Here is a 27,934-nt window from a genome sequence, read left to right as displayed (position 1 = left end):
TAAAAATAGGAATTTCATAAAGTGAAAAATTTGTGCATAGAGATGGAAATTGGAGGTGGAAAGCATACGAAGAGCATGTAAAACAGAGGAGGCAAAACAGAGCAATCAGGAGGTAGTGTAGGAGAATGGTTGGGAGTCTAGACTCTGGACTCAAACAACCTGAACTGGAATCTGAATGGATGGCTTTACAGTTAGTGCTGTGACCTAAAGTATGTCTCCCAATTAGTTTTCATGAGGATTAAATGTAATGTGCTTAGAACGGTGCCTGGCATATAATAAGCACTCTGCAACTGTTAATTGCTGGTGACATTAGCTGCTGGTGGCAATAATCACGACGGAAGAAGGTCCTGCCTAAAATGAGAATAAGTGATTAAAACTGACCCCGGACTGAATCTGTTTTCTTCTCTCTCCTTGCTGACTTACTGGGCCAGCACTCATCTCACCTGCTGTAAAACGTATTCCCAGGAGAATTAGTAGTAATAAAAAAACTATGCATTCATATAATACTTTACAGTTTCTGTCATATAAGAAAGTCAGTCCAGGTTATAAATATCTCTCTTTTCAGAGATAAAAAATTTATTTCAAAGATTGCTCAGAGTCTTATATAAATTAATTATAAATGAGCATATGAGCATCAGATTGATTGGTAACTAATAATCTCCCTAAATTTTGGCATTTCCATTTTACCGACAAGACCATTTTCCATATGATTTTCCATAAAACTTCTGACAAGAGTTTTGGAGGTGGCCAGATCTTAAACTCTTTTAGTCCGACAGTCTTATTTTATAGATGAAGAAACAAAAGCATGAACATAATGAATTTTAGCTCAAAGACATACATCTAGTTAGTAACTGGGCTGAATCAAATTCACATTACTGACTTCAGCTTTTCTTAATTGTATCTTGTCTCCTATATGTACATGATGCAACAAAGTGTTTGCTAAAGAGGATGAAACTGGTGATCTCTGTGTGTGCGTTTGCTTGCTCTCAGAGACTGAAAATGAATGCCTTGACAGGCAAATTATTGTATCAGTATGAGTAATCTTATGTCTTAGAGAAGATATTGGCTAGTTAGTATCCCTGCTGCTGCTGCTGCTGCTGCTGCTAAGTCACTTCAGTCGTGTCTGACTCTGTGCGACCCCATGGACTGCAGCCCACTAGGCTCCCCCGTCCCTGGGATTCTCCAGGCAAGAACACTGAAGTGGGTTGCCATTTCCTTCTCCAGTTAGTATCCCTACTAGTTACTATAAGTAACATAACACAGAAAACAGTACACCATTCCTTCTCTCAAAGAAAACTGAGGCATAAGTTAACCTAAAGTTCACAGGAAGAACTTCAAAGTCAATGCATTCCCTCCAGCCTTATAGGGGTTCCCTGGTGGCTCAGCTGGTAAAGAATCCGCCTGAAGTGTGGGAGACCTGGGTTCAATCCCTGGATTGGGAAGATCCCCTGGAGAAGGGAAAGGCTGCCCATCCAGTATTTTGGCCTGGAGAGTTCCATGGACTGTATAGTTCAATTCATGGAGTCGCAAAGAGTTGGATACAACTGAGTGACTTTCACTCCACTCACTCAGTCTAAATTGGTCCAAACAAGAAATGGTGAAAGTGAAGCCAGAAATCTTATAACTCTCTTAGGAAAGATAGTATTTTTCATACCTTTAGGATCTTTGGGCTTCCCTGGTGGCTCAGACGGTAAAGAATCTGCCTGCAATGCGGGAGACCTGGGTTCGATCCCTAGGTTGGGAAGATCCCCTGGAGAAGGGAAAGGTTCCCACTCCATTAATTCTGGTCTGGAGAATTCCAGGGACTGTATAGTCTATACATGGACTGTATAGTCTACACATGGACTGCATAGTCCATGGGGTCACAAAGAGTCAGATACAACCGAGCAACTTCCACTTTGTTCACTAGCCTTGTAAAAAGATATTAATTATAGGGAGATGAATTGTTTCCATTGGAATGTGGGGAGCCCACCATAGGCCAGGTATAGGACAGGCCGTCCTGCCTGTCTCCTCACCATACTCCGGATTAGACAAGCAATGCTCTATCAGCACCACTTATAAAGGGAAAACCCACATATCAATGGAGATCACATATAAGGTTTTTACTTTTTGTCTTCTAGTCATCAGTATTTTTCATCCCACATGTATGTGCAACTTTGGCAATACTTTGAAATATGTTTAAGAGTTTATGATATTTCTTTAGCCAGTGAGAAAATACTGTGATAGAAGAAATGAAATGCCCAAAAATCAATTTAAAATCTTTTTCTTTTTAATTGGTTTATCTACTTTTTACAAAGAGTCAGCTTCAAGTTTTAATTTTTATCATTGAAATATTCTACTAAAATAAATATTAATTATGTTTACCTCACCTCATTGTAGAAAAAATTTTGAGGTGCACAGATAAAAATACAAACCATTATCTCATTATCTAGTATATGTTCTCTGAAAACAGTTCAGTATTAAAAAAAGAAAGGAAGAAAGAGAGAGAGGAAGGAAAGAAAAAAGGAAGAAAGTAAAGAAAGAAGAAAAAAGGACTAAAGGAAGAAAAGAAAAAGTAGACAGATTACTGAAGAGAAACAAGAAACATTGTTTCCACAGATGTAAACCACATATCTACATGATTATTAAAATACTAAAAATTTCCTCTAAAGTGCCTATTGTTGTTCAAATACAGTCCTTTTGATGAAGACAAACCAGATGATGATATACCATAAATCCTTTGTTAAAACCATTTTAATTATCTGCATAATTTGCATAATTCTTTTTTGGTTTCTTTTTTTTTTTTAATTCAGTTGGAAAAAAGTAAAAAATTAACACTAAGTAGAATAGATTATAATTTTTCATTCAAAAATCAAATATAGAAATTATATACTAATGTTAATAAAAATGACACTTTTCTACTTTTATGCATTTTTTTAAAGCATAGGTAAAAAAGGTCAGGGATTTATTAAGAAAGTCCCCATTTTGCAAAGCTAACTTGTGTGATCTACATACAAACTCTCCATCTTTCTGGATCACATGCCTGGAGGCTGCCATCACAGGGCTGCACAAGGTCTACACTGTCAGTGGGCACATGACCTCCTTAATCTGGTGCCAGGAACAGCTGTTGAAAGGTGTCTGTTATGTAACCCTAAAAGAGGAAGATGAGAAATGAACAGAAGTGACTCCTAAGCTATATCGTGGGGACCTAAAGGTCAACTTACCACTAACCAGCTGCGAGAGTTGATTTTGTGTGTCAATTTGACTGGCCACAGCACCCAGACACTTGGTCAAACACTAGTCTAAATGTTGTTCTGAAGGGATCTTTTAGAGGAGATTAATACTTAAATCAATAAACTTTAAGTAAAGCAGCTTTACTTTTCATAATGTAGGTAGATCTCATCAAATCAGTTGAAGGCTTTGAAAGGAAAAAGCCAGTCTTCACCTAGGAAAGATGGAAGCTTGCTTCTAGACTGCCTCAGACCCTAGAGGACACAGTGACTCTTCCCTGGGTCTTCCGTGGCCTGCAGATTTTGAACCTGCCAGCCTCCACAATCGCTTTGACTAATTCCTTAAAGTCTCTCTCTCTCTCTCTGCATGTTTAGTTTGTTACTATGTAAAATAGGGTGATGATGTAAATTGGGTTGGCCAAAAAGTTCATCCGGGTTTTTTGTAATATCTTACGGAAAAACACAAGCAAAAAGTTTGGCTAACCCAAAACTTACACATTTTTAAATGATTATATAAGAAAATGTGTATATAGCACTTTTTATAAACTAAATATTAGTCATTAATAGAGCTTTATTGAGAAGATGCCCCTTTTCTTTACCTTCACATTATTAACTTCAGCACAGGGGCAGTATCCAGGAAAGAGTGACTGATAAGGAAAAAGGCATTGTGGACAATCTAAAAAAATTATAAATATGGGTGCCACCATTAGTCTTCACCAACTGAACACCACTATGCACTGGGCATTATAATAGAGCATTAACACGTGTTTTTATTTAATATCCAATCACAGGAATTTTATTAAATTTCAGTTTCTCATTTTTAGATGTGGTTATTGAGTCTTAAAAGGATATCAAATAATCCAATCATGATCCTAAAAATAATAATATGAGAAAGAACTGCAAACCAAGATTTTTTTGACTACCTTCTTAATCACTGCATGGGAATAAAGTGGTTTGTGCCCAATCAGAGGACAGCTTCCTGGACCTGTGTGTGGTCTGAACTCCCAGGTGAGTGACCTTTGTCTCGACCATCTGTGCCTTAGCACGGGAGACCCAGCCCTTATATGAGAGCTGGCTTCCCTGGTGTCTCAGATGGTAAAAGTGTCTGTCTGCAATGTGGGAGACCCGGGTTCAATTCCTGGGTCGGGAAGATCCCCTGGAGAAGGAAATGGCAATCCACTCTAGCACTCTTGCCTGGAAAATCCCATGGATGGAGGAGCTTGATAGGCTACAGTCCATGGGGTCGCAAAAAGTCAGACACAACTGAGCGACTTCACTATATCACTAAACCTAAATGATGGGAGAGAGTAAATACATCAAAACCATCAGTTAAACAAGTTAGAATTACAGCTAAGTCACCTTCCATAACTGGAGGACTAAGCCTAGGAATCAAATGTCAACTACTAAGAACTGTCAATTACCTACAAACATGGCAATATTGTCATACTTCCCTTCTATTTCTCCTCCATACTTCTACTTTTAACATTTTGAATTTTTCATATTTGAAGCCGTACCAAAGATACCTGAACTAGCTCTTCTTGCAAGAATGATCAGCTGACATCATAGACATAGGAAGCATTGCCTTACCAATTGTCTCTCTCAGTCAAGCCTCAGTGTCTGGCATTAAATTTTTTTTCTTTGCAATCAGAGTAAGTTTTTACAAGTCTATATGTCTACTGTAAAAAAAAAATTATATATGAAAATTCTATCATCTTTGTGAACATTTTTTATTTGGATGACTTTTCTCTCCTTCAAATAATTTCCCTGCATTGCAGATGGATTCTTTACCAACTGAGCTATCAGGGAAGCCCAAAAAACAGACAGGGGGTATTGCTTTCACTCTCTTCTCACTCATTCTTTGGACTAGCACTACTCTAAAAAAAGATGCTGATAAACAGATGTTGACAGATGTATCTCCATATAAATAGATATAGTTTAAGCCAATTAAACTCAAAACTAAGAACGAAAAAATAAAAAAGATGCAGTATGTCCCTACTTAAGATCACTTATTTTATGGTTAAGACTTGACATCAGAAAAAAATGATGACGTTAGCATAATACATACACAAAGAATAATAAATGACTTTTTCATACCCCTTTTATCTATGGGTTACCATAGGTAAAGGACAGGTTAATCTAAAAGAAATATTTTTTTTCATGCAAAAGTAAAGTGATTATATTCAATGCTATTTTCTACACTGTCTTTATGACTTTTAACTATAGTTTTAGAAGATTTCCAATACAGAAGTTAAACACACAGTTTCATAGTTATCATAATTTTTTAAAAAGAGATAGCAATTAGTGATTCTACCAATATTCAATATTTCTCTTTAGTTTTCTTGTAGCCAAAACCCATGCCGATGATTACAGGCAATTTTCAGAACTGTATGTGATAATTCACAACTACTAATTGAAAAATATCTAGAATAAATAGTATAATACTTGTTTCTCTATTTTTAAACTTAGTATTTGCTGTTTTCTTATCTCCAATATATGCAGACTTTCTTACTACTATTTCTGTGGAGAAGGAAGTCATACAGAAATGACTATGTAAATCCATCAACAAGGAAAACATAAACTCGGTTACATCTTTGTTATACAGCACGACTCAGCAATTAAAATGAATGAAGTACTGATAAACACAACATGGATAAATCTCAAAATAGTATGCTGAATGAAATAAACCAGACACAAAAGAGTTTATACAGAATGACAGCTTTTAGATCTCAGTAAAATTATAACTAATCTGTACTACAGAAACCAGGTCAGTGGTTGTTTTGGTACTAAGGGGACAAGCAGAAAGAAACACGCACAAAATGGGATTATACATACATCAAAACTTGTCAAATCATACATTTTATATACATGCAATTTATTGTATGTTATTCACACGTTAATAAAGGCATTTTCAAAATCTCTGTGTAAAATGAATAGGTTGCAATCGATCTTTAAACATCTTCATTCCATCTTTAATTCGTTCAAAAGTACTAACTAGAAAAAAACAGGCTGATGGGAATCCAATAGTCACGTATGGATGTGAGAAAGCTGAACTCAGAAGAATCGATGCTTTTGAACTGTGGTGTTGGAGAAGACCCTTGAGAGTCCCTTGGACTGCAAGGAGATCCAACCAGTCCATCCTAAGGATCAGTCCTGGATGTTCATTGGAAGGACTGATGCTGAAGCTGAAACTCCAATACTTTGGCCACCTGAGGTGAAGAACTGACTCGTTAGAAAAGACCCTGATGCTGGGAAAGATTGAAGGTGGGAGGAAAAGGGGATGACAGAGGATGAGATGGTTGGATGGCATCACCGACTTGATGGACATGGGTTTGGGAAAACTCCGGGAGTTGGTGATGGACAGCGAGGCCTGGCGTGCTGCAGTCCATGGGATTGCAAAGAGTCAGACACGACTGAGTGACTGAACAACAAAGGAGAACATGGTGGAAAAAAACAAAGTGCCATTATGGAAAGAATATCAATGGTGGGGAGTCTAAGGCTAAAGGAACTCAGTACATTTTAGCAACAGTTGAAGAGGAAAATAATGTGGTAGGAGAGCAGTTACCAAGGACAGAGCAGGAAGAGATGCAAATGGAGAGGCGGAACCAAGATGATGTCTCTTTCAGGAAACATCCTTTCCCCTTAGACTAGCAAGACATCATTTTTGGCTTATAGTTAGTCAGAAGAGTAGCATGATTACATTTTTTTGTAAACTGATCATTTTACTGTGTCGATAATGAACAGAGAGGACTTGAGAAACTAGTCTAGAGGACTGATTTTAAGGCCACTGCAGTGATCTAGAAATTGTTCCAGTCCATCTAAGTTTGTTGAGCTTATTGGCATAATATTCTCTTGTTAGTGGTTCAGCCTCTGTTGTAGCAAACATTACATATCTACTTCCAGTGTAATTGAACCTTCCTTTTTTAAATTATTAATCCTACCAGAGATTTGTCTATTTTTATTAGCTTTTCAAAAATGAATGAGTCTTTGTGGATCCACTTTATTCTATGTGTATTGTATCATGTGCCTTTTTTTTCTACATCATTAATTTATGAATTATGTTCACTGTTTCCTTCTTCCTAAAATCTTTGGATATATTTAGCTATTATTTTTTTACGTTGAATGCTTAGCTAATGAATTTTTAACTTTTATTCTTTCTAATGCAGCATTTGGGTATAAATTTGTTTTTCGAATGCATTACTTCAGCTATAACCCACATGGATGAGTTGATAGGGATTGAGTAAATGGACAAATTGTACTGTGTCATTGTAATATCACTCAGTCCTATCTGACTCTGTGACCCCATGGATTGTAGCCCACCAGGCTACCTCTGTCCATGGAATTTTCAAAAGAGATGATTAAATATGCAATCTCAGCAGGGCATTGTAAGTACAAAAACTATGAGAAACTCCTGTCAGTTAATGATTCTTAACCTCAAACCCAAGTAGGCACGCTTAGCAACAAAACCATGCAACAAAAAACGTGAGACATGTCCCCAAACAATAACACAGTGGGGGTGTGGGCCCCACATCCTGCCCAGTGAGCTCAGTCAGTTAGGACAGGTTCTCTGCACACATAAAAAAAAGTCAACAACTCGTTATGAACCTAGCTTGACAATGTAGGGACAAGAAAATTCCCTGCTCAACCTGGTAAAGGAACTGATGATGGAAGCATGACATCTGCTCAAGAAAGACAAAGAAGGTCTTCCCCTCCCACTTCTGCTTTGATTATAAAGCTGCAGCACACTAAGTTCTCTTACTAAGTGGTACCCTCTTGCCTGCCCACGTGTCAGCCTCACGAGCATCCTGTTCTAACAAACCACTTCTTATTTATCACTTTGCCTCTCACTGAATTCTTTTCTGTGCAGAGACATAAAGGACTGGAGCTCGTCAGAGTCCCCCAAAACGACACCCGTCAGTTTCATAGTAACTGCTTTCATTCAGTTCACACTTTATCATTTCCATAAAGATTTTTTTTAATCTCTGAGTCATTTAGAAGCATGCTTTTAAATGTTCAAACATGTTTTTCTTTTTCTTTTTTTTAGTCTAACTTACTAATTCCAAAAAAATGGGTTCTGCCTGAAACGGTTGACTTAAAAAAATATTCACAACCTGAAAGTTGAGAGTTATATTTTAACTGGTGGGAATTTTTAGGACATCAAGTCCAGGAGATAGCATCTCAAGTAACTCTGAGAGAACAACTCTGAGAAAGTGAAGGGAGCACCCAGGTTATATACAAGTTTGGCAACAAAGGGCAGGTAGCCCGCACATCAAAAGAGTATTGTTTCTTAAAAAAACCCAGATATCCCAGGTTAAGGAAATTAGTACTTTTCTATGTATGGAAAGATACAAGGGTCTGGGCTCACTGAAATCACTTCTTTGATATGCACCTCACCTCTTTTGGGCTGGTTACCCTGAGTTTTTCACATTCCGAGTTTCCTTTCAGCTGGATGAGTGACTGAAGTCTGATGGCTGCTAGATTAGAAGCATTGGCCTTCCTGAGTGCCCTTAGGGCTCACGAGCTTACTCTGGAGGGCTGCAGTCACTGACATCTGTGACATCCTCTCTGTTGATATGGCAGGAAATATTCCATTTCTCAAAACCTTGCTTAACGCACTTAAGCTAAGTTTGTAGTCCACCAACAGGCATGTACAGTGCTTCATACATTCGTGATAAACATGTGCATTTCCCTTGGGACTGAATGAAATTACCTAGGTGGAGAGTTTAATATGATAAAAAGTGGAGGGAGCCATTCTGCCCTTTCTACCACACAAATGTTTGCCATATAATAGAGAGCTCCTGACTTACACGTATTACTAACAGCAATCTACAACTGTTCACTGTCCTATTTATTTCTCCATGCTTTCACAGATGCTTTTTGCTCTTCTTGTACACCTGCCCTCACTTTTCAGAAAAAGCATGTTTTTTTATAGCGCTAGTGTGGAGCTGTCTCTTCAAAAATCAGCTAACTCACCAACTCCTATAGAAACACACTATGAAAAAAAAAAAAGAAACACACTATGGTTTCCTGGTTTGGTTTTGATGCCTTGCCTACATGCTCCCCATGCTTGAGTGCTTGACTCACTAACCAGTGATTCCCTCCTCTATTAGACTTTGAATGTCTGTGGACAGAGACATTTAAGCCGTTGCATTTCTTGGCCTTAGGATAATGACTCAAATAGTGTAGGTGTTCCAAAATGCCTCGATTTATGAATGGATAAATGAGTCAGTGAGTTTGGTTTAAGCCCCCAAAGAAACCACATTAGCAGAATAATCAATTTTACAGCTTGGTTGTACCATGAGCAACATGACAGGATCACTTAAAATTAATTTTGTTACAAGAAGAAAAAACTTTATATCAAATTGATTGTAAGATTAATAAATCCTTTAATGAACAGAGAATTCCCTATACCAAGAAAGTTCAATTAAATAGTGAGTGTATTAAAGACATTTCCTAGTATTGAACAAGAATCTGACCAAAAAAAAAAAAAAAAGGAGCAATTTATGACATTTTCTATGTTCTCCATTGTAGGTGGGAACAATCATGTACCCCTTAGCTTGAAATAAGGAAAAACACAACTGTATTCAGCATAGAAACATCATCAACATCTCTACTGTGGAAAGGCAATGTTTAGCTTGGACCAGTCATGCTTATTCACTCATTCAGTCAGTCAGGCAACCATTCATCATTCGCATGTGAGTTTGTACATTGCCTGCTATATCTGTAAACAAAGGGTGCTGCTTCCATCAAGCCATCGCATTACAGCCTCGCAGAGAGTGATCCCTCAGTGATCCCTGAGGGAGACTCAGGATGGAGGCAAAGAGGACTGCCCACTGCCAAGCCCAGCCAGCACTCAGCACAGCCACACATCCACCCTCGCCCATGAGGCACCCTGAGGAAACTCAGGATGATGAAGCACAGGATACTGGTCCCACATAGCTGAGGTGATATCAGTGAGACCAGACTCTTGGATTTTTTCATACACACAAAGAACTAAATTCTTTAACTTGAGATATCTGGCTTATTTTTCTTAGCAGTAATCTTTTGATGTTGCAACCATCTGGCTTTGTTGCAAAAACTCCTATATATCCTGGCTCCCCCACTTCCTCTTCAAAACAGCTTCTCATCATCTGAGATGTTGTGTTTCAGGCTCAACGTCTCAGATTTGTCCACCAAGTAAAACACAGCTCTCAACTTTTAGGTTGTATTTTTTTTTTCCCCAGTCGAAAAAATAACATACTTAATGAGGATCTACAATGTAGTACTTGCTATTGACCAGTCACCAGTCTGACTCTCATTAAGTAAACAAATCACACAAAATGTTTGCTTGCATGGAGGTGAAAAATGAAGGATTTCCTGCCATATCAATGACAAGGATGTGACAGTCATCAGTGACTCCGGTCCTCCGAATGTGAATTTCTGAGCCCAGTGGGTGCCCAAGAAAAACCATACCTGCGATCAGGCTGCCACCACTCCTACTTGAGCAAGGAACTAAGGATGTGAAAAACCAAATTGCAGGATGCTGGCCCCAGATAGCTAAGATACATATGAGAGGGAGGATTTTAGGCCCAGGCTCTTGCATCTTCCCATACACAGAACAGTGTGAAAATCCCTAACTTGAGATATCTGATTTTCTTAATTAATAGCAATCTTTTGATGTTCAGACTACCTGCCCCTTGTTCAAACTTCTATTTAACCTGACTCCTCCCCCCACCTCCTTAGAACAGTTCTCTCATGGTTATCTGAGATGCCTTCTCCCAGGCTTGAAGTCCTAAAATTCTCACCAAATAAAACATAACTCTCAACTTCTAGGTTGCGACTATTTCTTAAGTCAACAGAAGTTAAATTCATTACTGCATATTAACAAATCTGAAGCAAATATTTATGAGCATAAGGATTTTCCCAACAAGGAAATTGTTCATGTGTCTGAACAACACTCACTAGGGAGAAGATGTAAGACTGTGGGTACATGATCTTAAACATTAGAGAGGAGTACTGAACAATGCTGAAAATTATTTCACCAGGAGTCACTTTAACCTAGAAGAAATATGTCTAAGGAAAAGCCACCTTTTAACCACATTTCTACGCTCATGAAACAACCTACGAGAAGTAGTTCTGCTTCCCAATTCCCAACCAGGTCATGTAAATGAGCAGGGCAGCTGAAGCGCCAATACTTTGGCCACCTGGTGTGAAGAGCCAACTCATTGGAAAAGACTCTAAGGCTAGGAAAGATTGAAGGCCAAAGAAGAGGGCAGCAGAGGATGAGACGGTGAGATAGCACCACTGACTCAATCAATAGACATGAATCTGAGCAAACTCGGGGAGATAGTGAAGGACAGTGAAGCCTGGTGTGCTGCAGTCCATGGGGTCACAAAGAGTTGGACATGAATTCGTGACTGAACAATAACAACAACAAGGGCCCTTTCCAGGACAGACTCTTCCCCAATATCCTCTTCTTTAGCTCATCTCTGAAGTACATAAATAATGGTATGTGATACACATTTTGAGAGTCACTTTACACATGCTAAAGCCCCCAGGAAATAGAAAATGTTAACTATTTGATGACCACGCGCACATAGCCTCCAGGCCTACTGGAGCCTGAGAATCAATAATGTTAACCCCTATGACACTTCCCTGTTACCTCACCCTCAACCAATCAGAGAACTGTGCATGAATTGATTACATACCCCGTGTGACCACTGCATCCCCAACTTGAACTTGAAAAACGCTTTCATGAAACCCATCCAGGGAGCTCTGGTATTTGGAGTACCAGCTGCCCTGGACTCTTTGTTTGTTGTCCTGCAATAAATCCTGCATTCCCTTCACCACAACTCAGCATCAGTAGACTGACTTCACCACAGACAGGCCAACACACCCAAGTGTGGTTCACTAACAGTAATTTTTTTTTATAATTATTAAAAGAACTGATTTTAATGAAATATATTAAAATGATATTGTCCTTCAAAAAAAAAACCATAAATATAACCAAAGGCCACCAATGAAAGTCTAGTGAACTATAGGACTCTCTGCCAAGCTTATGACCAACTATGGTAAGATTTCCATTTCATATAAAGACCACATCATCTCAGGGACATTACAAAGCACCAGATACCTCCTTCAAAACATCACCATATTAAACAATAAAACTTTGGAAAAGTACTTTGTATTTCATACATATAAAATGCAAGAAAAAGTGAAAGTGAAGTCACTCAGTCGTGTCCAACTCTTTACAACCCCATGGACTGTAGTCTACCAGGCTTCTCAGTTCATGGGATTTTCCAGGCAAGAGTACTGGAGTGGGTTGCCATTGCCTTCTCCAGGGGATCTTCCCGACCCAGGGATCGAACCCTGGTCTCCCACATTGTAGGCAGACACTTTACCCTCTGAGCCACAAGGGAAGCCCGAGATTTCCATTTGGTATAAAGACCACATCTTTTCAGGGGCATTGCAAAGCACCAGATACCTCCTTCAAAACATCACCATACTAAACAACAAAACTTTGGAAAAGTACTTTGTATTTCATACATATAAAATGCAAGAAAAATTATAAACTGTGAGCAAACTGTGGTTGAATAATATCAGCCCACCAATAAAATAATCAATTAATTTTAAGGAAAAAAAATGTCTACCAAAAATTAACAATAGACATGCTTATCCTTAATTTTACTTTATATCGTGACTGAAGGAGATGATTTTAAATGTAAAGAAAAAACACTAAGTATTTTTTTAGCTAAAATGAATAGGCAAAAATATTGTATATTAATGCGTATATATGGACTCCAGGAAAATGATACTGATGAACCTATTTGCAGGGAAAGAACAGAAATGCAGATGTAGAGAATGAACTTATGAACATAGTGGGAGAAAGAGAGGGTGGGACAAAGTGATAGAGTAGCACTGAAATACATACATTACCATGTGTAAAACAGATAGCCAGTAGGAAATTAGGAAGTTTGCTACATAAAACAAGGAGCTCAGCCAGGTGGTCTGTGACGACCCGGAGGGATGAGATAGGGGTGGGTGAGAGAGAGAGGCTCAAGATGGGAATATATGTAGACTTATGGCTGATTTGTGTCATTGTACAGCAAAAACCAACACCATATTGTAAAGCATTTGTTACAGAGTCCAAGATCGCTGTGCTCACCGCATTACAGGCCAATAAATCCAAGACCAGGTAGTGAGCCAAGGGAAGAAATTTACTCAGGAGTTGGCTGACCAAGAGATGGCAGGCTGAAAGTGAAAGGGTTAAGTCACCCAGTCCTGTCTGACTACTTGCAACCTTATGGACTTTAGCCCATCAGGCTCCTCTGTCCATGGGATTCTCCAGGCAAGAATACTGGAGTGGGTTGCCATTCCCTTCTCCAGGGGTTGCTCCCAAAAAGAGGATCGAAACCCAGGTCTCCCTCATTGTAGGCAGGTTCTTTACCACCTGAGCCAAGGAAACTTTCAAAAGGCAGGCTAGGGCCTCAAACACCATCTTGTCAGGGTCTGAATGCCAGGTCCTTTTATGGATCAGAGATGGGGAGGTGAGGAAACATTATGGATCAGAGATAGGGAGGTGAGGAAACAAAGTAAAAAGACCATTTAATTCCTGCAAACAATGCATCATGTGAAATGCTGGGCTGGATGAATCACAAGCTGGAATCAAGATCGCGGGGAGAAATATCAACCACCCCAGATATGCAGATGATACCACTCTAATGGCAGAAAGTGAAGGGGAACTAAAGAGTCTCTTTATGAAGGTGAAAGAGGAGAGTGAAAAGCCTGGCTTAAAACCCAATATTCAACAACCTAAGATCATGGGATCTGGTCCCATCATTTCATGGCAAATAGATGGGGAGAAAATGGAAACAGTGACAGATTTTACCTTCTTCGATTCCAAAATCCCTGCAGACAGTGACTGCAGTCACAAAATTAAGATACTTGCTCCTTGAAAGAAAAGAGTCAGACACGACTGAGCGACTTCACTTTCACTTTTCACTTTCATGCATTGGAGAAGGAAATGGCAACCCACTCCAGTGTTCTTGCAACTTATGGACTGTAGAATACCAGGGACAGGGGAGCCTGATGGGCTGCCGTCTATGGGGTTGCACAGAGTCGGACACGACTGAAGCGACTTAGCAGCAGTCACCATCTGCAGTGATTTTGGAGCCCAAGAAAATAAAACCTGTCACTGTTTCCATTGTTTCCCCATCTATTCACCATGAAGTGATGGGACCAGATGCCATGATATTCAGGAAATCAATCCTGAATATTCATTGGAAGGACTGATGCTGACGCTGAAGCTCCAATACTTTGGCCACCTGATGCAAGTAGCCCACTCGTTGGAAAAGACCCTGACGCTTGGAAAGATTGAGGGCAAGAGGTGAAGCAGAAAACAGAGGATGGGATGGTTGGTTGGTATTACTGACTCAATGGACATGAATTTGAGCAAACTCTGGAGATGGCGAATGACAGGGAAGCGGGGCATGTGGCAGTCCATGGGGTGGCTAAGATCTGGGGAGGACTGAGAGACGAACAATTCCCGCAACTGTCTCCTAGAATAGCAAGCCATAGGAAAGGGGATGTGTTAGTTTCACTTCCTTACAGTCATTTCATGGGTGGTGTGAAATGGAATATCTCCTGTCATATCAACAAAGACGTCACATCTCTCTGTGGTTCTGGCCTCCCCAAATGTGAATTTCTGAGCCATGCCAGTCAGCAGCTGAGGAGGGACACCGTGCCCTCTGCCACACAAAGAATTCAAGAATGTCACCATCCTTCAAGGGTGGGCAGAGTCAGGTTATCTCCCTGAGGCAGGCCTTTACGTATGCCTTTCATAACAACAGCAGCAAGACAAGGATTAAAGTCACAGAAGCAAATCCAACATAATCCAAAACTAACCTTTCTGGATTATATATTTATCCTGTAATTAAAAATAAATAAAAAAATAAGCAAAGATAACAAAGGGTAATTCAGTGTAGAAAACTGGAACAAAAAAACAAACATGAAAATAAAAAAAAAATCCAAAGATACTAAGGATTATATGATTTTAAAATTATAGGTAAGTATCTTAATGATGATATTTTAGAATACATGTTTTTGCTGTAGCAAAGCATAAGAACTTAAAGATTAATCTAAATATTACTTGAACAACTGAAGTACATATACTTTTCAGTTTAAATGAGGTTTTAAGGGACTGGACCAAAATAGTAAATAGGCACCTATTTCCCTCCTCTTATATACGTACCGAATGTACACAGGTATACCTAGAGCTGACTGAATTCTTCACATGGGGTAAAGAAGAAAATCACACACCAAAATCCATAGGGAAAGCTGAGACACACACTGACTTTAAAACCCAGACCTAGCACAGTGCCATCCAATCTGGAGGCAACCCTCAACTCCCAGCTTCTCTCCGGGAGTAAAGGATTTGGAACACACATCTGGTGTCCGTACTTTTAGAGCTCCCACCTGAGTGATGGCCTCCCGAAACACCTAGCTCGAAAGTAAACAAGGCTTGCGTTCAGATGTGTGCTCTGTCGCTCAGTTGTATCCAACTCTTTTGCAGCATCATAGATTGTAGCCCGCCAGGCTCCTCTATCCAGAGTTTTCCAAGAAAGAATATTGGAACAGGTTGCCATTTCCTACTCCAGGGGATCTTCCGGAGACCCAGAAAATGAATTCTTGTTCTTGACTCTCCTATACTGGCAGGCAGATTCTTTACCACGGTGCCACCCGGGAAGCCCCAACTCCTGCATTCAGGAGTCTTACGCTATTTTTGCAAAGAAGCAGTTCTTAAAAGGAACACGAGCGCTTGCAACATTTATTGTCACAAGGCTCAGCACAGAGAGAGCTGGCAAGCACTACCATCTCCCAGGCTTTCCCTGGAAAGGATCTGACTGCAGCTTTACAAGCTGCTGCCTGAGGGTTCAGCTTTTAATGAGCATGCATCTTCACACTGTACTGCATGTGAGCCTCCTCAGAGACTAGGGCAGTTAGTGGGCACTTTCCTGTCTTCTCCCTAAAGCTCCTTCCAACAATAAAGCCAAGTTGCCTGTATGTTAGGAAAATACCTCAGAGTATTGGATAAAAACTGTATACATCCAGGGTCCAATGTTTACAGCTGCCATTCAAGGAATAGGTCCCCAAATCATTTATCTCTGATAGCTAGTGGGGCTCAGAGAACTAAGTCAAAGAAGTAGTTAATGGGTTTGTGAGCACTTGCCACACTATATCACAAAGATTCAGTGCAGAAGGAGTAGGCAATAATGTTCACCTCCCAGTTTCTGCCTGGAAGGACTGTGTGGTTAACTGCATATGTGCCTAGCTGCTGCCTGAGGATCTGGCTTCTAATCAGCCTGCATCTAGGTGCTGATTGCAATCCTCCTCTTCAGGACACTGAAAGGTCTTGAGGCTTCTGCGACACCCTCGAGTACTGGCAGCCACGAAGAACAAAGACAGTGGTTTGGACAATTAGAAAGGCTTGAGCAGTAACTAGGAGCCTGAGCTAGGTTTATTGACAAGGTTCATGTCCTGCATAAGACCAGTCTATAAGGATTGGAATAAATGATTGTTTTTGCCGCTGGGCAGAAACAAACACAGAGGGCTTCCTTGGTGGTCTAATGAGTAAGAAACTGCCTGCCAATGCAAGAGACATGGGCTCAGTCCCTGTTCCAGGAAGATTCCACATGCCATGCAGGAAGATTCCACATGCCACAGAGCAACTCAGCCTATGAGCCACAACTACTGAGCCAGCACTCCAGAGCCCACAGGACACAACCTCTGAAAGTCGTGCATCTAGATCCTGAGCCTTACAAGAGAAGCCACCTCAATGAGAAGTCCACAAACTGCAACAAAAAGTAGCCTCTGCTTGCCACAACTGGAGACAAAAAGTAGCCTCTGCTTGCCACAACTGGAGAAAGTCCATGGGCAGCAATGAAAATCCAGTGCAGCCAAAAATAAATAAATAAATATTTTAAAAAATAGTAACAGAAATTCAAGGAAAATCAAGAAACAAAGGAATATATTTCAAACAAAAGAACAAGAAAAATCTTCAGAGACCAATATTAATAAAATAGATATGAGCAATTTACCCAATAGAGAGTTCAAATCAACAGTCATAAATATGCTCAACAAAGTAAGGAGTTCAAATTCTGAACATGAGAATTTCACTAGAGAGAAAAGTAGAAACAGAAATTGTAGTGCTGAAGCACACCATTGAACTGAAAAATTCAATAGAGGCACAGCTAGAATAAGCAGAAGAAAAGATCAGAAAATTCAAAGACAGTGCTATGGAATTCATCCAATTAAAGGGGGAAAAGAAAAATGAATGAGAAAGAATAAAGATAGCTTAAGTAGTATATGGGACACCATCAAGCAGAGCATATTTATATGTGTGACTATATATCTGATCAGATCAGTCACTCAGTCGTGTCCGACTCTTTAAAACCCCATATATACATATATATATATATATATACACACACACACACACACACACACACACATTTATGTCAAAAAGCTAACACAAAGAAATAATGGCTGAAAAATACCTAACCTGGGAAAAGAAACAAGACATCCAAGTCCAGGAAGCCTAAATAATGTCAGGATAAAACTAAAGAAGCCCACAACAAGATACATTATAATGAATTACCTTATAATTAAATTGGCACAAGTTAAAGATTCTTAAAAGCAACAAAAACAACAACAACAGCAACAAAAAAAAAACTTGCTATATAGAAAATAAAACCTTTAAGACTGTGAGCAGATTTCTCAGCAGAAACCTTGGAGGTTTAAAGGCAATGGATGCTATATTAATATTGCTGGAAAAAAAAAAACAAAGACTCAACCAAGAATACTCCACCCATGAAAGCTGCCATTCAGAAAGAGAGAAGTAGTTTTCCAAAAAAAAAAGAAAACACAAAAGCTAAACATCACTGAACTGACCTTACAAGAAACATTAAAGAGAGTTCTTCAAGCTGAAATAAAAAATACTAATCAGTAACATAAAAACATATGAACGTATAAAACTTGCTGGTAAAGGTAAGTATGCAAGCTACCTGAGAATACTATAATAATATAATGAAAGTGAAAATGAAAGCGCTAGTCACTCGGTCATGTCCAACTCTTTGCAACCCCAGAGACTGTAGTCCTCCAGGCTCTTCTGTCCATGGGATTTTCCAGGCAAGAATACTGGAGTGGGTTGCCATTTCCTTCTCCAGGGGATCTTCCCGACCCAGAGACCAAATTGCAGATGGATTCTATACCATCTGAGCCATGAGGGAGGAAATATTATAATGGTGGTGGGTAAATATAATACTGGTATGAAGATCAAAAGACAAAAGGACTAAAATAACTATAATAAAATTTGTTAATGGATATACAGTATAAATATGACACCAAAACCTTAAAATTTGAGGGGACATGTAAAAATATAGTGCTTTGTTCTGCATTTGAAGTTATCAGCTTAAAGTAGACTGTTATCACTGTAAGTTTTTTTTTTTTTTTTTTGGTAAGTATCATGGAAACCACAGCACAAAAACCTACTACTAGATACTTTAAAAAGTATAGAGAAAGAAATCAAGGCATGCCACTACAAAAAAATAAAAATAATCAAATTGCAAAGCAAGAGATAAAAAGAAGCAGAAAAGAATAAAGGAACTGCATAAAAGCCAGAAAACAACCAATAGTATGGATACAGTAAGTCCATATATACTTAACATGTAAATAAAAAAATTCTCACATTAAAAGACATAGATTCATTGAATAAATTATAAAACAATTCCCACTATGTGCTGCATACAGGAGACTCACTTCTGCTTTAAGGACACATTTAAGCTCAAAGGGAAGGAATGAGAAAGGATATTCCATGCAAAAGGAAAACAAAAAAGGCAGACATAGCTATACTATATCAGATAAAACACTTAAGCGAATAGCTGTAATAAGAGACAAAGAATATGATCCAATTATAAAGGGGTCAATTCATCAAGAACATATAATCAAATTTACATATGTATATACCCAACTTCAGACCAACTAAATATATAAACATTAACAAACCTAAAAACAGAAATAGAAAGCAATACTATTATAGAATGGGACTTTAATACCCAATTTTCAACAGTAGCTAGGTCATCCAGACAGAAAACCAATTAAAAAATTTGTCTTATCATACATGTTAGACCAGATAGATCTAACAAATGTATACAGAAGAGTCCACCCAACAGGAGCAGATTCCACATTCCTTTTAAGAATATGGAACATTCTCCAACTTAAATCATGTGTTAGATCACAAATAAGTCTTAATAAACTTAGGAAAACAGAAATAATATCAAATATAGTTTCCAACTACAATGTTACAAAACTAGAAATCGATAACAGTAAAGAAACTGGAAAATTCACAAATATGTGAAGATTAAACTATATGCTACCAAATGACCAATGGCTAACAGAAGAAATTAAGAATAAAATACCTTGAGACAAATGAACATGGTAATACAACATACAAACTTATTGAATGCAGCATAATTTGATCTAAGAGGAAAGTCATAGTCATAAATGCCTACATTAAAGAAAAGGAGATCTCAATTAAACAAATATACTTTACATCTAAAAGAATCCGAAAAGGAAGAACACATTAGGCCCAATGTTAATAGATGAAACTAAAAAAGATAAGAATGGGAAAAATTTAAATAATGACTAGAAAGGAAATAGAAAAGATCAATGAAAGTAACACCTGTCTACTTTTGGGGGTGGGGAGAGACAGGGGGAGATAAAAGATGTGGTTCAAATTTTTCTCTTTAAGGTATCTTGAAATTATAGATTCACTCTCCCTAAAATTTCAAAAAGTGTGAACATCTCCCAGGACCAGTGAGCACACCCCCCAGAAATTGCTTTCAAACCTGGGCCACCCACAGAGCCCCCCACTCCCCCCATGAAAACAGCTGAAAAGCAAAGGGAATGACAAGGACTTTGTGACTGTCCGCAGACCTAAGCCAAACCGAGAGAACTTTCCAGGTGTTTCTTGGGACTCCCTTCCAAACGAGCTACTCCTAAGAATCTTTACCTGTCTGTGCCTCCCTGAACTCCTGAAAGTCTCCAGTGTTTGTAAAAGATGGTATCATCTAGCATCTGACGAGTCTCTCTGGCAGACCATAGACCTCTCGAGCTTAAACCTCTAACCAGACGTGATTGGTAGACTGCTCTCCCGAGGGGTGGTTGCCTTCTGCTGCCCAGGATCATTTATGGACCAGCCGTTAGTTGAACATCTCAGCCCTTTTTGTCTACAGCACCTGCCTCTGTGGAACTCCCCGATGGGTGTGTCTACCCTCCACGGCCTTCTGTCTCACCGCTCCAAGTTGCAGCATCTCAGCCTGGAAGGCATCCAGCTTTCAGATCCTATTGTAGATAATCTTGCTCAGAACACAAATTTATGGCGACTACACCTTTCTGGGTGTTCTGGATTCTCTGAATCTGCCCTGGAGACTTTGCTGAGCAGCTCTTCCAGACTGGATGAGCTGAACCGCTCTTGGTGCTATGACTTCCCTGAAAAGCACATACAGCTGGCCGTGGCACACGTGTCAGAGACCACCACCCAGATGTGTCTCAGTGGGTACCTAAAGAATCTGCAGAGATCAGATGTCTCTACCTTAGTTGGAAGATGTCCCAATTTTGTCCACCTAGACTTAAGTGATAACGTCATGCTGAAAAATGACTGCTTTCCAGAATTTTACTAACTCAACTACCTCCAACACCTATCACTCAGTCAGTGCTATGACATAATACCTGAAACTTTACTTGAACTTGGAGAAGCTCCCACACTAAAAACACTACAAGTCTTTGGAATCGTGATGGACGGTACCTTTCAACTGTTAAAGGAAGCCCTCCCCCATCTAGTTAATTGCTCCCGTTTCACCATCATTGCCAGGCCGATCACTGGCAACAAGAAGAACCAAGAGATATGGGTCATCAAATGCCGACTGTCACTAGAAAAGCCCAGTTGTCTATGAAGCCTTTATTGCAAGACGATGTCTCCTCTTTTCTTTGAACAGGGAAAGTAGGCAGGAAGCCCCATTGTGGAGAGCTCAGCTATTTATATCCTTGGTTTTCCATTGCCTTCCTTCTACAAGTATATTAGAGAACCACTGGAGAGAGAAACCTATGAAGTGTTGCTTTTTAGAAAGGACTATGAAAGCTTTTATCACTGCTATACCCTTAAGAGCCTAAGCTCTATGCTTTTTGAAATTCCATTGGTAGTTTTTTTAATAAAATATTAATTATATTGGGATTCCCTTGTGGTTCAGACAGTAAAGCATCTGCCTGCAATGCAGGACACCCGGGTTCAATCCCAGGGTCGGGAAGATCCCCTGGAGAAGGAAATGGCAACCCACTCCAGTACTCTTGCCTAGAAAATTCCATGGATAGAGGAGCCTGGTGGGCTACAGTCCATGGGGTCTCAAAGAGTCAGACAGGACTGAGCAACTTCACTCACTCATTGCACAATATATAACTGTAACTTATTTTATACACAGGAGCTTGCACCCCTCAGTCCTCTGACTCTACACTGTCCCATCCCTTCTTCCCTCTCCAATACTATGTTCTCTATAACTGTGAAGCTGTTTCTATTTTCACTAGTTTGTTGTTTTTTTTTTGATTCACTAGTTTGTGGACTTTTTAGATTCAACATATAAATGATATCATATTACATTTCTCTCTATCTGACTTATTCACTTAGTATAATGCCTTCCAAGTCTATTCATGTTGCTGGAAATGGCAAAATTCCCATTTTACTCTTTTTTATGACTGAATAGTACTTCACTGTATATATGTATATATATATATACATGTACATATATATGTGTGTGTGTATATGTATGTATGTATGTATGTGTATATATATATATATACACACACATATATATGTAGTGCTGCTGCTGCTAAGTCGCTTCAGTCATGTCCGACTCTGTGCAACCCCAGAGATGGCAGCCCACCAGGCTCCCCCGTCCCTGGGATTCTCCAGGCAAGAACACTGGAGTGGGTTGCCATTTCCTTCTCCAATGCAGGAAGGGGAAAAGTGAAAGTGGGGTCGCTCAGTCTTGTCCGACTCTTCGCGATCCCATGGACTGCAGCCTACCAGGCTCCTCCGTCCATGGGATTTCCCAGGCAAGAGTACTGGAGTGGGTGCCATTGCTTCCTCCGATGTGGAGTACTACTCAGTATATGTACATATGGCTTCCCTGGTGGCTCAGTGGTACAGAATCCGCCTGCCAATGCAGGAGATGCAGGTTCTATCCCTGGATTGGGAAGAACCCCTGAAGAAGGAAATGGCAACCACTCCAGTATTCTTGCCTGGGAAATTCCATGAACAGAGGAACCTGGCGGGCTACAGTCCATGGAGGGTCATAAAAAGAGTTGAACATGAGTTAGTGACTAAAGTATATCTATACATATATACACACATACACACACATATATATATCTTTATCCATTCATCAGTTTGATATTTTTATTCATTCATCCATTCATGTTTACATATATATATATATATATATATATATATATATATATATGCCTGTTGATGGACACTAAGTTTGCTTTCACATCTTAGAAGTTGCAAATAATGAATCTTTTCAAATTAGTGTTTTTTTTTTTTTTTTTTTTTTCAGATAAATACTCAGGAGTGTAACTGCTGGGTAGCTGTACTTTTAGATTTCTGAGGAACGGCCACACTGTTTTCTGCAGTGGCTGCATCAATTTACATTCCCACCAAGGGTGTGCCAGGGCTCTCTTTCTCCACATTTCTGCCCCCATTTATTAGTGTCCTTTTGATGATATTCAGATATAAGGCAGTATTTCATTGTGATTTTGATTTGCATTTCCCTGACGATTAGTGATGTTGAGCGTATTTCCAAGTGTCTGTTGTCCACTTACATTCCATTTTGGAAAAATGTCTATTCAGGTCTGTTGCCCACTTTTAGTAGGGTTGTTTATTTTTTTAGTTGTATGAACTGTGTATATATTTTAGATATTAATGCCTATCGGTCATATCCATAGCAAATGTTTTCACCTGATTCAGTGTATTATCTGAAATTTTTTTCCATCTTCAATATTATCATGGCTAAACGAAAGTGCAGATATTTTGATAAATCTTTTTTAAATGTATGCTGATATGATAGCTGTCACAATACAATGTAACAAAATTGTTTAAAATGAAATTTAAGAAAACTAAACTCTACTAGAGCCATCTCAGGGGAAAAAACCGAATGACTGTTTTGGTCACCCCAGTAATACAGCCACTATGGAAACATTATGGAGTCTTCTCATGAAATTAAATATAGAGCCAGAATATGATCCAGCAATCTCACTGCTGGATCTATATCCAGAAGTGAATGAAAAGAAGTAAAGGAAATGAAACCATAATCTCAAAAAGATATCTGCACCTTCACATTCACTGCAGTATTATTCACAATAGCCAAGGTGTGGAAACAATCTAACTGCCATGAGTTTGAAAGAATAAAGAAAATGTGACATATAAAGTAGCATATTATTCAGCTTTAAAAAGAAGGAATTCCTGCCATTTAGAATCTGAATGTACCTGAAGACTATTATGTGAAGTGAAATAAGCTAGACAAAGAAAAACAAATATTACATGGCATCACTTGTATGTAAAATCTCAAAAACAGAAACTCAAACTCAGAAACAGAATGCTGGTTGCCAAGGGCAAGGAGTAGAAGAAATTAGGAGAGGCTGGTAAAAGAGTACAAATTTTCAGTTATAAGATGAATAAGATCTTTTGTTCTCCTGCATGACCTTGTGACTCTAATTGATTATACTGTATTATATAACTGAAATTTGCTAAGAGAGTAGAACTTGTATTCTTATAAAAAATGATAAATATCTGATGTGATAGGTGTGCTAATTACTCCAATTGCAGAAAAATTTTCACAATGTGTATCAAATCATCACAATGTATGCTTTAAAATATTATAATTTTATATCTTTTATAAATAGGTAAAGGTGAAAAAAATGACATATTAGAAAATACACAATATTTACTTAGGCCACAGGGTAATATATACAATATTTTAGATGTAGATAGAAAATAAGAAAGAAAACTTAGAAACAACTCCTGTTAAATCTTGAAATAAATAATAAAACAGATACATTTTTATCTCTTAATCATGACAGGCATAGAGCCCACAATTGTATTTAGTAGTATTTAAACATGAAAAAACTCTGCTTATCACTTTGTGTCTATTTTACTTTTGTGGCTACCATCTGTGTCTTACATTTTATAGTAAGATAAAATTCTAGGCAAGATTTCTAGGTGAATTGTCAAATGGTTAGACAGTTACCTTGCCTTACCAAAATTTAATTTTTGGACACTTCCAGACAAAGATTGCAGTGGAAGAGGAGATATTTTAAGCCAAATGATACTTTACAATAAAGTTAAGTATATTTCCCTTGAGCAGACATAGCAATACAAAGAATTGTGCACCACAGAAGAATCAAAACCAAGCTCTCCTAAACTGTAGAGGGTGCAGGTCCACAGACTCACACTGTTATTGAGTTGCCCACATAACTTCCACTCAGGCGTGGTGAACTCCCAGTCTGAGTGCTGGATGGACTCTCAAAATCATGACTTGAGTCCCTTCTAAAGTAAAAACAGTACTCTGAAATTTTAAATATAGAACAACTTAATCAGAGCCAACAAGCCACAATAATAAAGGTTTGGATAGTCACAGTTTAAAGGCTATGACTAGAAAATCTTGATCTTTAGCCTTCCTCATGTTAGCCAACAGACAGTAGTTAATCCTTATATCCCTATAGCAGTGGAAAAAAAAATGAGGGAAGAATGTTATTTGGTAACATATATTACCCAAGCATTTAATGGAGAAGGAAATGGCAACCCACTCCAGTACTCTTGCCTGCAGAATCCCAATAAGGGAGGAGCCTGGTAGGCTACAGTCCATGGGGTTACAAAGAGTCGGACATGACTGAGCGACTTCACTTCACTTTATTTTAAATGACCTTAGGTTGACTAGACAATCATTTGGTTGGATAACCTATATGTCTTTAACATATCTAAAAGTAAATGCCCTGTGATCTTGTAAGCCAAAGTTAAATATATTTGCAAGAAGGCTTTACTGGATTTTACATTCTCCAGAATGTAAGTTCTCAGTCCTTTCAATAAGCTATCATCTTCCTCCCAAACCCAGACTTCCAGGCTTAAAGAATTGTGCCCCCAAATGAAAGCTACAGTTGTCAACCAGTTTGAGGATAGGAAGATAAATATATTCCCAAGGTTATATATGTTTGCTGAAGTCTAGATTTTGATTAGATGCCATCAAAATCATTCTCTGTGGCATGATTTTGGAAGGCAGAGATACTTCCACTTTACACAAACTGTAGAAAAGCTAGAGGAAAAGACTCCAGAGAGTGTTGATGCCCTAGTATATGCCCTAGGTAGGTAAAGGTCAACACATGGTTCTCACTTCACCACATTCAAGGATCCATATGTGATTATGCGTAACAGCAGGCGTGGCCTTCTTGAGACTGCTGCTGCTACTGCTGCTAAGTCCCTTCAGTTGTGTCCGACTGTGCAACCCCATAGACGGCAGCCCACCAGGCTCCCCCGTCCCTGGGATTCTCCAGGCAAGAACACTGGAGTGGGGTGCCATTTCCTTCTCCAATGCATGAAAGTGAAAAGTGAAAGTGAAGTCGCTCAGTCGTGTCCGACCCTCAGCAACCCCATGGACTGCAGCCTACCAGGCTCCTCTGTCCATGGGATTTTCCAGGCAAGAGTACTGGAGTGGGGTGCCATTGCCTTCTCCAGGCCTTCTTGAGACTAAAGGCATTTAATTCCTGTCATGTTTGTCTTTCTAATTTTATTTCTCATCATCATGATCAACAGTAGAATCTGGATGGAGTTAGAATAAGATTGTAGAAGCTTAAAAAGCTGCATTTAGGGCAAGAATACTCAAATTTATTATGGAATGGCATTAGGTATTTGCTTTCTGCTGATGTAGGTAAGTTTGGCAATTTTTTTTTTTTCTACATTAATAGTTGGAAGAAGGCCCAAGGCTTTCCTGGACTCAGAACTGTTTAGTAAGCAGGGATTTTTGTGCTGCATGTTAATAAAATGTATGACACCATTGTTTAATTTGGGCAACTGCTCAAAAGAGATGAATAATGAGCTGCTTTCTAGGTAAGAGTCCTTGAGTTGCTGTTGAAGATACTCTAAAGCTCAGGTTGCTAAAATTTACTCTTAAAGCCATTCATTTGAGACAAATCTTAACCAAGTTGTTGTTATTCAGTCGCTAAGTCATATCTGACTGTGACCCCATGAACTGCAGTATGCTAGGCTTCCCTGTCTTCACTATCTCCCCGAATTTGATCATACTCAGGTCCACTGAGTTGGTGATACTACCCACCATCTAATTCTCTATTTTACCCTTTTCCTCTTGCCTTCAATCTCCTCAGCATCATGGTCTTTTCCAATGAGTCAGCTCTTCACATCAGGAAGTCAAAGTATTGGAACTTCAGCTTCAGCATCAGTCCTTCCAATGAATATTTAGGGTTGATTTCCTGAATGATGTGCCTGGTGGCAAAAGTAAAGCCTGATGCTATAAAGAACAATATTTCATAGGAACCTGGAATGTTAGATCCATGAATCAAGGTAAACTGTATGTGGTCAAGCAGGAGATGGCAAGAGTGAACATAGACTTTTTAGGGACCTGCTGCTGCTAAGTCACTTCAGTTGTGTCCGACTCTGTGGGACCCTATAGACGGCAGCCCACCAGGCTCCCCCGTCCCTGGGATTCTCCAGGCAAGAACACTGGAGTGGGTTGCCATTTCCTTCTCCAATGCACGAAAGTGAAAAGTGAAAGTGAAGTTGCTCAGTCGTGTCCGACCCTCAGCGACCCCATGGACTGCAGCCTACCAGGCTCCTCCGTCCATGGGATTTTCCAGGCAAGAGTACTGGAGTGGGGTGCCATTGCCTTCTCCAACAAAAGCAAAAGACAGTTGTAATTTAGTATTTTACAAAAGTAAATTAGTTATCAGATTTTATTATTATTAAAGGTGAAAATAAACTTTATTTTTAATTTACCTTGTGAAAAATCCTAGTAAAGAATCTTTAAAATTAATTTTATGATCTTTCCTATGCTCAAGGCAATAGATGATCACCACTCTAATTATAAATGTTTTTCTGACCTGATGCTGGCTCTATTCTCTATCAAATCACATGTTCATAAATATAGGCTTCTAGCCAGAGTTACTTTTCTCATCTGTAGAGTTTTCCTCCTTATCTACTTCAAAAAAGTTTTATAAATTGGGAAACAAAAGATAAGAAATTGCTATTATGTTGCGAATTTATAAAAAATATATTGTATTGCAGTATCTGAAATGTGTCCTGAAATGGACCTGAAAATAAACTCCTTATCAAAATCTAAGAGCAAGTTTCTGAAAACTACTTGGGGATGAGTAATTCAAGGCTAGATGATAAAAACAGGTCAAATTCCCCTTTCCTTTATAACATTATAGTATTTTCATAACTACAATATTTTTATAACAATATAATACCATAATTACTCTCATGGCATTTTTAGCTAACATGTATTGAGCATCTTTTTTTTTTAATGTACCAGGCACTCTTATAAGTATTAATACTTTACATTAATTAACTTAACTGATCCTGACCATAGCCCTGTGCTACACACTCTAACATAGGAAAACCAAGACAAAGA

At 38.9% G+C, this 27,934-nt stretch overlaps 1 protein-coding gene and 1 pseudogene across 1 annotated transcript in view; one reads left to right on the top strand and one right to left on the bottom strand.

The window, feature by feature from the left end:
• MMP16 (matrix metallopeptidase 16) overlaps positions 1 to 27,934 on the bottom strand; it is a 395,775-nt gene that overhangs the window by 267,926 nt on the left and 99,915 nt on the right. The gene's annotated exons all lie outside the window — the stretch shown is intronic.
• On the top strand, positions 20,432 to 21,196 carry LOC129627100 (S-phase kinase-associated protein 2-like; annotated as a pseudogene).

The sequence above is a fragment of the Bubalus kerabau genome, chromosome 14, assembly GCF_029407905.1.
Source record: "Bubalus kerabau isolate K-KA32 ecotype Philippines breed swamp buffalo chromosome 14, PCC_UOA_SB_1v2, whole genome shotgun sequence".
NCBI classification, from domain to species: Eukaryota; Metazoa; Chordata; class Mammalia; order Artiodactyla; family Bovidae; genus Bubalus; species Bubalus kerabau.
Note: the sequence above shows the minus strand (reverse complement) of the source record. Positions and strands in the feature narration are given on the sequence as shown.